Here is a 14,680-nt window from a genome sequence, read left to right on the forward strand (position 1 = left end):
TAAAGGGATGGTTGAGTGGAAGAGAAAAAGACATGGGGCTAATTGTACAGTTAGATATGAAGTTCTCTGAGCAGTGCAGACAGGCTGACAGGACAGTTCATGCAGTTTTGTCCTGATACACAGGTACTTTGCTAGCAGAGTTTGTTTGTTATTTGGTTTTTAGGAGCATTAGCAACTAAGGCCACATTGCTCCGGGAATATGCGGTGGTCATTCCCTGACCTTTCCGCATTCTACATATTTGGTGGTGATGTGCTAGCAGAGATAAGATGATTATCCCATTGTACAAGGCAATGTTTAGGCCACATCTTGAGTACTGCATACAGATCTGGAGGTCTCATTTTAGGAAGTATGAAGATCCTTCTTCATCCTTCCTAAAATGAAGAAATTGGTGAAGTGAACAAAAAGATGATCTTACCAGGAAAGCCTGCAGTTCTACAAATCACAGCATCGAAGAGTAGGCACCTGTGACGTGATCTGATTGAGGTGTTTAAGGCTTTGAATGGATTGAGCAAGCTCAATGCTGATAGCACTCTCCCTCTTGCTTAGACTACACACATGAGGGAACATAAAATTCAAAAAGTGAGGAAGGATGGTTGCAGGATAGAAGTACAGAAGTTTGTCATAAGCCAGAGGATAGTTAACTGTTGGAACAAAGCCTACTGCCAGTTGTCTACAAGGTTTTCACAAAGATACTTGCAAGAAGAATAGGCACAATACTTGATGCAATGCAACCCAAAGAACAAGCAGGTTTCAAGAGTGGCTTCAGTACAATGGATCATATCCAAACAGTTCAGCAAGTTATAGAGGGGCACAATGAATGCCACCTTTCATTATGTTTAGCCTTCATTGACTATGAAAAAGCAAACAAGAAATAATCAATGTCTTAATCAACCAAGATATAGACAGAACTTGTCAATATTTTCTAATCAATATATGAAAAGGCAACTGCATCAATATGGGTCAACAATGATAAAGTTCAAAAATTTCTTTTAAACAGGCAGAAAATAGTTTAGGGTTTCTGACAAGGAGACAAACTCCCCAAAACTATTTTCTGCCTGTTTAGAAGGAATTTTTTACAAGCTAAGTTGGGATAATGAAGGACTCAAAATAAATGGAGATTACCTGAATCACTTAAGATTTGCAGATGATATCATTCTCTTTGCCAATGATCCAGAAGAATTGCAGCAAAACATTGAGGAACCACAGGTTGAAAGCAAGAAGCAAGAATATACAGGTTATGTTCAACAAATTTACTGGATCAAAGGAAATCATGGCTGATGGGCAAGAACTAGAATAAGTGGAAAGGTATGCTTACCTTGGACAAGAAATTTCAACAGATGCAAGCATCGTGATGGAAACTGAACGGTGCATAAAATTTGGATGGCAAGCATTTGGAAAGCTTAATAGTCTTCAAGACAAACTTTCCACTCCGTCTCAAAAGTTGATCAATGTATCCTCCCTGTCCTAACATATGGTTATGAAACATGGACATTGAATGCCAAAGCTTTACAGAGACTGAGGATCAACACAGAGAAGTACGGAGTGTCGAATTTTGAACATAACCAAAAAAGAGACTGAAATACATGCATGGATTGATCAACAAACCAAGGTTTGCAACATTATTGAAAGAACAAAATGCTTAAAATGGAAATGGGCAGATCACATATCAAGAAGCACTGGCAATAAATGGACCAAATGAATTTTTGAATGGATACCACTTAACTCTAAATGCTGAAGAAAAATATCAAAGTCATCTTTGGTGTTTTGGTGGGTAGATGAAATTGTAAAATTTGCTGGTGTACAATGGCAACAGAAAACACAGAACTGCAATTGTGGGAAACTTGTTGAGCAGGCTTTCATCCTGCAGTGGATGAAGGCCTCCTCATAAATTTTGGTTTTGAAATACTATAAGAACTACATACTGGTTTCATAAAAACAATGCAATGTTGCATTATTTCTCAAACAAATTAAAATTACAAGTTCATTATGTCGTTACAGCATACATGATAGACTTTATGCGCCAAACCTATCAAAGTCATTCTTGGGACTTCTTAAGGTGCTTAATATGTAAAAGTAATCAAGGCCTAGTTTTGAATCCTGGATGTTCTATGGAGCTGATGTAGAAATCAAATTTTTCATGTTCTCAGGCTCCAATTCATCTAAACCAATCTTGCCAAGATCATAAATACTGTTCTGAATTGAATTTCTGCCAACAGTCCTACAAGCTGTTGAAAATGCTAACACTTATCTCTCCAAAGCTTCGTTTATCATCTTGAAGACAATTTTACCCAAGGTGCTTACACTATTGTCTACAGCTCACCTTAAAATATATAAATACCAAATTTCTTTGTGTTTTCAGTTTCAGAAGCTGAGGCACAGGAAACATTTTTCCTGTGCCTCATATCTGATAAACCTGTAGTTGCAAAAGTTTGTAGCTTAAATAAATAAATTCAACAAAGAACTAGAAAAACTATTGAAGGGATTGGATAAGTAAAATGGGAAGTTTTTTTATTTTTTGGCTGATGCCGTATAAGCTTGCTTTCTTGCATCACTTGCCACTACTAATACTAACTGCTCAGACAATCAAGAACAAGGAGTATGGAAGTTCCGATGCTGCTTATTTTTAGTTGGCATACCAAAAATAATAGCGAACATCAAACATTTAACCCATATAGTTAACTTTTCATATACATACAGAATATTGTACCTGGTAGTACTTTCACAGCCTCTCAATTGGTGCTTCCATAGCCAGGTGGGCAGGAGCGGCAGTGCATAGCACACGCTTCTTGATTAGACCAGAGTTTGAGCCCGTGACCACCAAATACGGAGGATGCAGAAAGGTCAGGGAATGACCACTGCATATCCCCGGAGCAATATGGCCTTAGTTACTAATGCTCCTAAAAACTAAACAACAACAACAGCCTCTCAAACTTAATTCTGTCCAGAACAGCAGTCTGATTAATCAATTAACCCTTCCCCACACTTACTGCTATTTCTCCAATTATGCACTTGTTCCTTTTTTTTTCTGCTAGGTACTTTTTTTTTCTAGATATATTTCCATAGTTTGTTTTTTTTTAGTAAACTGGCATTTTTCATTCAATGCTAACTTCCACAGCAATTTGAAGCCATGCACCAACTAGTAAGCAGCCAATCATACTTCAATTCAAAATCTGCAATTTTTCTTCACTTACCTTCACTTATAGTGGTGGGGGGAAACATTTTCTCAAATGCCATTTTTATTTTTTGCCTGTGTACCATCGTACATTCTACAGGTATGACATATACAGGGTGATTCACTACCAGTGCGACAAACTTGCAGGAGGTGTAGGGGGCACAAAGACAAATCGGAATCACATAGCATTGCAGGGTCCGAAATGGCTTCATCATGCGGTAGAGGACGTTGAATGGGAGGTCACGTGAACAGCAATCCCGCTGGAAGTCAGCATTTGCGAACTGTTTCTGTTGAAGAAACCAAGTAGCAAAAGTCCTCCGGAGTGAATAATCCGCAGGCTCCAATGATTGAATGCATTGCAGATGGTATGAACTCATTTGGTTTGTTGACAGTATCCTCCATACAGTGGATTGGGAAATACCCAATCGTTGGCCTATCACTCGAGTACTCGTACTCAGATTGCCTTCTGCAAGACGTAGGACATTCTCCTCATTGTCTGGCGTCCTCGTCATTCACTCTCGATTCATGGTACCTCTCGTGAAACAACGAGTCTCACGTAACCTTCTCATCATACGATTTTAATCGTATGATGAGGAGCATGCCTGTGCGGGACACGTTCCTGGGTACAAGTGCAGAGCGGCGCGCCCGTTACAGTCCGCAGCTCCATACACGAGGTGCATGTCGGCCAGTTCAACGTTTGAATACTCGTCCATCCTACTGCCTCGGGAACCGGTTTGCAAATGCTGACTTCCAGCGGGATTGCTGTTCACGCGACCTCCCGTTCAACGTCCTCTACCGCACGACAAAGGCATTTCGGACCCTGCAATGCTATGTGATTCCGATTCGTCTTTGTGCCCCCTACACCTCCTGCAAGTTTGTCGCACTGGTAGTGAATCACCCCGTATACTTAACTCTGTTGAGAACTGCAGATCATTAGATCTGCAGTTCTCAACCTGTACAGTGCAGTTATACCTGTGGTACACAGGTATAACTGCTGATTTATAACAATATATGTATATATGCATATGGTACATAGGCCTGGAACCACTTATTTAGTACAAAGTATGCTGTTATAAAGCTTGTACATAGCAGAATGCATGCTATTACAGCATACATTCCATATTTGTGGAATGTATACTATTTTTAAGTATGAAAAATATGCAATTAATCAAATATATAAAAGAAAGTAACATATACTTACTCCTAATAACCATACTTACTCCTAATAAACACAGCTTCAATTCCTCATATGTCATTTTAAATAACTGCACCTTTCATAAAATAAATATGAGCAACAGATAGTGACAATATAATGAATTAAATCCTATGTGAAAAGGAAAAAATCAATTTTAATTGCATTACATCTTTTCCATGCAAAGAGTATTAAGAATTTTGTAAAAATTATTTAGTTTAATGTTAATCTGAAAGTTAATACTATTGATTAAACAACTAGTGAGAACTATTTCCATGCCACATTTACATCTCCAAGTAAACTTGTTATTTAATTATTATTAGTTATTGTATGCAAGCATATTTATAAGCATATGGTAACATAGTAAAACCATACAGCTCAACCAAAATATTAGAGAACTGGACACTGCAAAATGAGAGTGCTTCCTATAAAATATAAATGAAACATGTCACTTAGTAATCCATGGAAATCAGCCTATCTATAAATAGAGCTGCACAGCCTCAGTGTCATTATTAAAGCTCACCCATAGAAAAAGTAGGCAATATGAGCAAGTTCACAAGGGAGACAATTTTCTATGCATGTACAGTTATTTGGGTTTTTTTAAGAGCATTAGCAACTAAGGCCATATTGCTCCGGGATTTGCGGTGGTCATTCCCTGACCTTTCCGCATCCTCCGTATTTGGTGGTGACGGGCTCGAACCCCGGTCTAATCAAGAAGCATGTGCTACGCACTGCTGCTCCTTCCCACCTGGCTACAGAGGCGCCATGCATGTACAGTGGGAGCATCTTAAGGGCAACAGCAGATGTTACACCAGTACAGATTGTCAGGGGTTTATAATCAGTGGCTATCAATCAGAAAAATTTGCAGAGGCAAACACAAGGCACTGAGTTTTGATTTTCATTAACATTGCAGAAGTCACTGGTCCTTATTAAGGAGTATCTTCTTCCAACCAACCTTGGAATATCATGAGCACTTTCAATGTGTGAGAGAGAGAGGGCGGGGGCTACCTACATCAAACAATGCCACATCAGGAGCTAATGGCAATGGTCTATACAGCTATATTCATTCCATAATCTTCTCCTGAGTAGAACAGTCAACCATTTGCAGTGTCACAAATAATGGCAACATTAGCTAATCCTGTTTCACACTTTTTACCATTAACAGATATATGGAAGAGGCAACATGAAGCAATGGGTCCAGTGAAGTGTACCATCTATACAAGCCTCTGAGAGTGCTGTTAACTCTTGAGTGTACCTAAGTATTGTTGTGGGCTAGTTCTTCTTGAAGTGTCTATGTTGCATCAGCTGATAATAGAACATTCCAAGATGAAAATCCCACTTTATACAAAGCAAAGTTTACGAGTATTAGCTCTTGATGTGGCATGAGAGGGAGGGAGGGGGTACCTATAGGTACCCCCTCCCCCTCTCTCTTGTATACGAGGGGTATATATTATATACCCCCTCGTATGTGAGGATGGTTTTAAGAGCATATGGAATATGTCACAGATTTGGTGCTCAGTCCCCAGAGTTGATCTACCTAAATGAAGACAGTTTATAAATACATCAGCAAGTAACTAACAACTGATGATGAATAATGAGTACCTGAAGTGAACAAACTTCACTTCAGGTACTCAAACTAACATCACTATGGATAATACCTAAGTATACCTCATGGAATCAATTCTAGGGAGAAATTCTACTCTAATCTTTGCTGAAAGAGAGCCAACTTATTACTACCTCTAATATTTTGGAAAAGTCAGTATAATGTACAGTTTTTGTGAGTTTATTGTTAATGAAATGCTTTGCCTGTGTTAAAACTGGTATTAAGTGCTGGCACAATTATGCAAGGAAGCAAAGATCATGTAGATCAGCCTCTTTGGGTGGAGAGGAGGTCCACTAATTATAAGCCATGTTCAACCAACACTGATTTCCTCTTCTATTAAGTGTAATTCATGTATCCATTACTGATTTTATTAGATATGTAATCATATTAATATTATAAGGAACTCACACTCACTGTTGCTACTGTAGAATGATTTAATGTAACTAAAATTAAGTAACAACCTGTGCAGCAAAAGCCTGAGGCTTCTTGTGAAATATGGCTAATACTAATACATACAACAGAAACAGCAAGTCACCTTAATTTCAACTTACATGTGTAGATTTGTTACATTAAAGCCATTCTATAACAATACAGACAGAGTTCCTCACAACAAGCACTAATTTCAGTTCTGTCATCTAGGCATTTATTAATTTATTTAGATAAATATATTTATTACTTTATTTATATAGATATATTATGTAGATATTAATATATATAATTCATATATTAATTTATTAGAAATTTCCCCTACAAAATGTGTAATAACAAAAGGCAGTTTTGCTAAGAATGGTGACAAACCAAACAAAGTGAATAACAATCATGCAGTTCTTATTTTCCACAAACATCAAGGTAGTAATATATTTACACTCAATAATATAAGGCAAGTTGCAAATCAATTTATTGAGTAAAAGGAAGACAGAAGGCTGGACACAAATCTTATAGGTATCTGAGACTGAAAAAATGATTGAACAGCACTTTACTGAAGTTTTTTTAAAGTCCTGATATGGCATAAAAGATGTCAGTGTTACAATCATTGATTACAACTGATTTAGACATTATGAGGCTCTAAGCCAAAGTATATAAAGAGGCCACAAAACATGTAATTGTAGATTTTTATTATCACAAAAAAAAAAAAAAAAAAACAGGCAAGGAGTCTTCCCCCCCCACAATAGCAAGGACCCTAAGCTATGGCTTATTTAGATTATGCCTAAATCCAGAACTGCCTGATTAACTGGGGACTGGCTTATGGAACTATGCAGCAAGAGGTTGGAATGACAGACAAATGTCAAAGTAACATACCTATGATGATTTACCCTACAAACAGAAAGCTGTAAGAATACAGCCACTCCCCACAAATTACATAAGGATTGCGTTCCGCAAAACTCTACGTTAAGTCGGAATTTCCCTAAATGCTTATGCAACACTCGCAAATTTGATTGAAGCAAAAAAAGAAATGTTCAATGAACATGTAAATAGAATTATTTATTAAATTTTTATCTCATGCGCAGGAAAGTTTACAAAAGTGTACAAAATGGAAAAAATTTCAAAATTATAAAATTACAAAAAGAGAGAGGGGATAGGCATAACATCGGCAAGTTTTACCTTTCGAGCATTATTGCCAGAATTAACTCTCCAGCTGATAAGCATGCTGCTGCGGATGTTGAGGGCTGTGGAGATTTAGAAGGGGTTTTTCCAACACTTCACAAAATTTCTCTGCAGCTGCAGAATCGGCACTGGCGACTTCACCACAACTTTAATGTTTTGGAAACCAGAGCGAAGCATGAACCTATTAAACCTGCCCATTGCTTGTCACGAATTTGGCTTGGGGGTCGCCATACTTATCCTTAATATCTTCATAAATACTTCTTGCTTTTGCTTGAATGGCCATTGGACTCAGGGGCACTTGCTCCTGAATCTGATATTTCCATCCATATTATTTAGCTTTTCCATCTTTGGTATAGCAACTGAACGCTGTTTTGTGATCACTGTTGATCTTAAATGCGTTCATCCTTTAACATGTTCTTTTATATGCGTACTATCCCTGTTGAAGCAGCGAGACCTAATTCTGTGCAATACAATTGAAGATTTCAGTGAAGGGAAATTCATTTCACCATAATACCATAACGCAAAAACCCACACAATTCCAGTTATCAAATGCAATAAGATAGAGTTTACTACCAACATAGATTGCGCCAACAGAAAATCCCAATAAACTGGAAGGTGCAAATTGTTTTTATAGTTTTATGATAGTGACGTCCAGAAATTGTGTTTTCGAAAAATATCACAAAGGCATTCAAAATTGATTCTTATAATGGAACATATGAAAACGATGAAAGTGTAATGCAATTTCCATTAAAAATATGACCTTTTAGAGAGATAAATAGCTTAGTTATATAGCGAAAATTTCAACTTCCGAGGTCTTGCAATGAATTACCAAAAAAAAAAAAAAAAAAAAAAAAATGTATTATTGGGTTCACATTATGATATTTTCACAATATCTCCATTTATTCTTACAGGTTGCAAAAATGTTTCCATGATTTTTTTTAAGTTTGCACGGGCCAGCAAAAACTTACGTAAAGTCGAATTTCCGTAAGTCAAGTATCACGTAAGCAGGGGAGCGACTGTATTTTATATATAAACTGGGTGCCATGATATAACTTGAATAACTGGTGATATTCTGGCTTATGTTACCCATTTAATGACTAATTCAATGGAAAGGTTCGGTGAAACACAAGTAGTTGCTCTTGACATCTCAAAGGCTTTTGATCGTGTTTGGCATAAAGGTCTTCTTAACAAGCTTCCATCTTATGGTTTGCCAACTGTTTTTAGTAATTGGTTATCCAGTTTTCTCTCTGATCGCTCACTGAGGGTGATGGTAGATGGCTCTCTGTCTTCTAACTTCTCCACTAATGCCGGTGTCCCCCAAGGTTCAGTTCTTTCCCCCACTCTTTTCCTCTTGTATATTAATGACCTTCTTCCATTGACTGGAAATCCTATCCATAGTTTTGCCGATGATAGCACATTGCATTCCACTTTCCATTTTGAGAAACCTTGTCCTGCTCAATCAGCTTCAATTTCTCGAAAATTTGCTACCAATTCCTTAAATGCCGATCTTCAGGCAATTCTCCAGTGGGGCAAAGACAACTTAGTTGATTTCAACCCTTCTAAAACTCAGTCTTGTCTTATATCTCGCAAAAAGGATTCTTCTGCTCCTATGCTTATTTTTAGTGACACTCCGATTTCTAGGCAAAATGATATATCTCTTTTGGGGATTACCCTGACTTATAATCTCTTTTGGCACAAGCACATTACAAATATTGCTTCCTCTGCATCTAAAAAACTTGGTTTTCTCTTTCGCTCTTGGCGTTACTTTTCTTTCAAACAGCTGCTCACTCTGTATAAATCGCAAATCTGCCCTACCATGGAATATTGTTCCCACATCTGGGGTGGTGCCCCCAAAACCTCTCTCAGGCTTCTTAATTCCATTCAGAAGAGGGCAGTTAGGTTAATTAATGATTCATCTCTAACAGAGTCTCTCCACTCGCTTTCTCATAGACGTACTGTTTCTGCTGCATGCCTCTTCTACATACTTCCATGGGCTCTTCTGAATTGGCTTCTATAATTCTCGCTCTCTCTTTCAAAACAGTCCGAACACGTGCTGCCACCAGCCAACATCCATTTACTGTCCAACTTCAAACCCACAGAACCAACTTTTCATCTTCCTCATTTATTCATTCAACTGCCGTTTTCTGGAACAACCTTCCTTCATATGTATTTCCTGAAAATTACAATCTACAGAAGTTCAAGTCCAATGTCAACAAATATCTTCTTTCGTCTTCTCAACCTCCAACCCAAGCACGGTACTAAGTACTATAGGTTCTAATACCTCTCGTGTTTGGGGTTCACATAAAAAAAAAAAAAAAACTGTCGTTAGTAAATCGATATCCATTACCATTTTGTATTTAAATAAGTTCATTATGCTTTAACTAATTTTGGGGGATATGTCCTATCATTTTTTGCTCTTTAATAAATCAAGTAATTGTGCAATATACACAAAATAATTTAAACTCTTAAAGTTTCTTATTATGTCAGTACACACACACACACTTGTAAAATGCTCACTGGGTAATTCCTCTGTGATATATGAAATGTAATCAAAAAGTTCTGGGACTGATTTTGTATCAAAAAATTATAGTGAGTTGTGACAAATTGTCATGTTTGTTGACTCATCTCATAGTAACTCATGAATTTCCTGTTTGTCTGCAGACAGTCTGTCTGAACTAGCACACGTTGAATAGAAGGTGCTTTATGCATTTCACTGCATTTTAAGATGAGTGATTTTAGTAGGAATTTGCATCAAGCTTTTAATCAAATTAGGAAAATGTTGTAATGGAAATCCACAAAACTTTAAAAACATCAGCTTTTAAAGAAGACACTACATGTCATTCAAAGACTTTTCAGTGGTCAGCAAAGTTGCGAAAGGCCAATTATCCTCATTCTAGTTGCCCTTCAACTTAAAACACCAATGATTTAATCTGAACAGAGTGACTGACTATCACTGCAAAACTGGTATTTATTACAAGACATCAGTCAATTTTACACAACATTTGGGAATGCAATGCATTTCAGACAAGTTTGTGCCCTGCACCTTCACTGCTGATCATTGATAGTTGCAAGTTATCACATGTTAGAATTTCCATCAAGCTGCTGCTAACTCATTTTGTTTCTTCCATCATTATAGGTGATGAATCATGGGTAAACGGCTATGACCTGGAAACAAAGGCACAGTCCTCTCAATGGAAGGCTCCATCTTCTCCAAGGTCCAAAAAAGCAAGACAATTTCAATCAAATGCGAAGATCATGATTATTATATTTTTTAACTCACAGAGCATTGTTCATTATGAATTTGTCCTGCACAGTCAAATCAGGAACATAGTTCTACTGCAATTGTCTGATGCTGTTCACAGAAAATGGCTGGAATAGTAAGCTTTGTGGAATTAGCACTTTCATCATGACAATGCCCCTGCACACTCAGTGATTTGCATTCAAGAATTTCTTAAAAAGCACTCCATCACTGTGATTCCCCACCCACTATGCTCATCAGATTTAGCTCCCTATGAAATTTTTGTTTCCCAAAATGCAAAAGTTCCCTTGAAAGGTTGCAGATATACAAAAAATGAAGAAATAATTCAAAACTCAGCACAGGAATTACACCAAAAGAAGCCTATCAGGAGTGTTTTCAGAAGTTGCAGTAACATTGGAATCAGTGTAAATAGCATCAAGGAGATTGCTCCAAAGGAGATCCACCAGAACACCCAGTAAGCTTTACCATTCCTCAACTATTGAGAACATATGGAATATGTTCTTAATAGTTGAGAAATGATGATCGATCATTTAATTTAAAGAATGGACCTAACTTAATTTTAAATCTTCATTTCTGAGGTCTGCCAGTGCTGTTGCCTTTTCGAAATAATTTCCTTTAAGATGCATACACTTGCACCACCAATGAATCCACTTTTAGAATCACTCCCAGAAGCCATTTCTTAACAGATCTTTATAAATGGTCATGTCTTTAGTGGCCACAGATTCTTAACCTTGTTCAATGCCTGTGCCACTTGAAAATTGCAGTTTTCTTCAAACATTTGTCTCTACAAACCTCTGACATTTCTCTCAGAGTCTTTGTAGGCACTCATATCATATCAAACAAAACAGCAAATGACAAAACATTGCTGTCCTCAAATCTTCCATTATGCAGCTCACAGAATGCTTCACACTAACAGCACATAACCCAAGGCCACTTTGCAACTACCAAACATGTCAGAACTTGCAACTGTGTCAGAGTATTCTTGGATATATACTCTTCTGCCATCCACCAAAATTGGAGTAATTGTACAGTGGCACTGCTATTTCAGAGCTTAGAGGGAAACAGGCATTCTGTATGTTATCAGACACTAAGTCTAAAACACTGATGGATCCAATATCTTTCTATTTCAGAAGATTTAGAAGAAGTCCGGTTGGCCTGCCTCCCTAAAATCCACTCATGCACACCTTCTCGATAGTAAGCCCTGTTGCGTCACTTAGGTGGTAACGAACGTGTAGAGTGGTTCCCTTCAAGACACCTGATCAGCATGAGGAGGAAAAAACCAAACCCTCCAGCACATGCACAAAACAGAAGGAACTGGAAAGTTGCTGAAGAGACCTTCATCCTGCAGTGGATTGAAAATGGCTGATGATGATGACTGCTATTTCATGAATTACATGATCAGCCCATGTATATATTATGCAACATCCACGCCTACACAGCAAACAATCAATTTCTTTAACTATCTGACCTGTTTGCTTGTAACAGGTTAGTACATTCTTTGAAATCTGGCACACCTGAGAATTAAGAGGTGTAAAATTTTAACATTTTCTGGATTTTAGAGGAATATCTAGTGGCTGAGCAGTTTTGGAAAAGCACATTTATTTAAACTGATTATATCTGTAAACATTTATGACTAAAAAGGTAGTGCTGGCAGTTAAAAATGTAAATGACCATTTGTTTATGTTTTAACAAATTAAAGTCTCAGCAAACATCATGTAATGTCAATTTTAAATGCATACCTAGTACTTGTGCATTTAAACTGATGAGACTTCAGAGTCTAAACTTGAGGCCAGACAGTGAAAAACATTTTAAATAAAATAGCAATATACTTTTCCACTGAAGCATTGTTTTATTTGGAGTAGTGAAATATCAGGGCAATTCATGTGGAAGATGCTTCTGCAATATGAGATCAGTGTACTAAGTAAATTAAGTAAGATGCTAATTAAGAAAAACTATTCTTCTTAAGGAAGAATTATAATATGTGCAATTATTTTTTTATCAACTGACATGACATTCTCATTTACATAGTGTGGAGAAACTCAATTAATAATAGATCCCCAAATTTCATTTTTGCTGCCATTATAACTTGTCATGCAGCTGACAAGCTGCATGAAAATGAATAGGTATAATAATGACAAAAAACCTTGGTTGTACTGAATTAAATTTATTTTTTGTGGGCATTAGCAAGTTGCTATTTATTGAGAACTGCAGATTTAACAAAGCATATTTTCTCACTGTACCTACATGGCATTTTCTCTCTCTCTCTCTCTCTCTCTCCACTGTCTGCTGTTCTAAAGTGACATCAAACTGGTCACCAGCTCACAAGCACCATATGACCAGCCACGTAGGTAATTTCAAGGGCAGTTTACATTAAGTTATAATGATTACTGAGTAAGTAATTGCTAAAAGAGGAAAATGTCAACCTTTTTTTGAGTGTATTCTTAACAACAAATGCAATTGTTGATAAGTGCCTGATTGCTTTCTTAGCAACTCCAGATTGTAATGTGTGTGTGTGTGTGTGTGTGTGTTTTTTTTTTTTTTTTTTTTTGTAAAATATGCCAGATTTTAAAGCATTCTATAATTTGTAAAGTGCAAGATTTTACAAAACTATGTGTCATATATACCACTGTGAATTTCTGACTACAGTTTCCACTGGGACTTTCCTGTAATCCAAGTCCCCTAATAAATTCATTAGTGATACAGTTCAAAAAAACAGTCAAAATAGTGACAGCTATTAATTAAACAATTTAAATGCTGTCTGGAGTTAAGCAAGGCACCTTTCACATACATATTATAATAATTGTGATTTTAACCAATTTTTAATTTAAATTTACAATGATTAAATGCAATTATAAAAATATATCAATTTGCAGAATCCTACACTTTTTGCCATTGTAGAAATAAAAATTCTGCGTTTTTTTTTAATTTAATTAATTTTTTTAAAGCCTTTCGGTCACAAAACGCTCAAAGAATTACACTGAAGCAACCAAAAAAGGAGTATTCTAGTCATAAACTAGAGTAAGGCAAACAAACAGTAGCGATTCACCACATTCCATTAAGACTCGTCCAAAAGGAAGGAGGTTATAATTGATGAAGCATCCGGCCTCGACATGAAAGGGGTCCTACGAGTTTGTTAAATTGTTATAATAAAACTAGGGGGGGGGGGGGAGCTTTTTCACATAAAACACACAACCCAGTGTTCCAAGATAATGCATGGTCCTGGCTCTATTGATGTACAATTTGGAAATAATCTATGATTGTGGGTAATTTCAATATTACCCACAATCATAGGTTACTATCCATTTTTAAATTTTATTTTATTTTATTTTATCAAGAAACTTTTTTTCTACTTGAGCGTTCAAAAATACATAACCACTCTAAAATGGGAAAAAATTAGAAAATGCTCACCTGAATTTGGGAATCTGTACATGCGAATAATTTATTACAAAGACTTCAAGTGATTAAAAGAAGGAATTTAAGAAAACGGCAAGCAAATATTTTTTAATACAACTACGACGTACCTAACTTTGACAGTCATTCATCAAAAACGTCCTCAACACAGCAATTATCCAATTGATGACACCCACCGTAAGGAAAGCACGTGTTCTAAACATAAACGACAACACCGCTACCTATCTTTGCTAAATGTAGTTAAATAAATAATTTCAGCCTTGGTGGCTAATGGACCTATTTATTCAGCTAAAGGAAACTTAGTGGAATAAATCAGCAGGCCTAAAAAATTGTGACCAGGAGGGAGGGAAAGAAAGTTTTTTTAAGAATGTGAACTATACCTCGCAAAATGCGAAGGAGAGGGCTAACTCTTAAAACCTTCTTCTGAGTTTTGAACC

At 36.8% G+C, this 14,680-nt stretch overlaps 1 protein-coding gene across 1 annotated transcript in view; it reads right to left on the reverse strand.

Moving 5' to 3' along the window:
- Nucleotides 1–14,306, reverse strand: part of LOC150082541 (ras-related protein Rab-31-like) — a 65,780-nt gene extending 51,474 nt beyond the window's left edge. Inside the window, exon 1 of the mRNA XM_090377837.1 lies at nucleotides 14,241–14,306. The gene's annotated coding sequence lies outside the window, so the exon portion shown is untranslated. The remainder of the gene's footprint in view (nucleotides 1–14,240) is intronic.
- Nucleotides 14,307–14,680: the final 374 nt, after the last annotated feature.

Source organism: Mastigoproctus giganteus, chromosome 7, assembly GCF_048544385.1.
Source record: "Mastigoproctus giganteus isolate SK-2022 chromosome 7, ASM4854438v1, whole genome shotgun sequence".
Lineage (NCBI taxonomy): Eukaryota > Metazoa > Arthropoda > Arachnida > Uropygi > Thelyphonidae > Mastigoproctus > Mastigoproctus giganteus.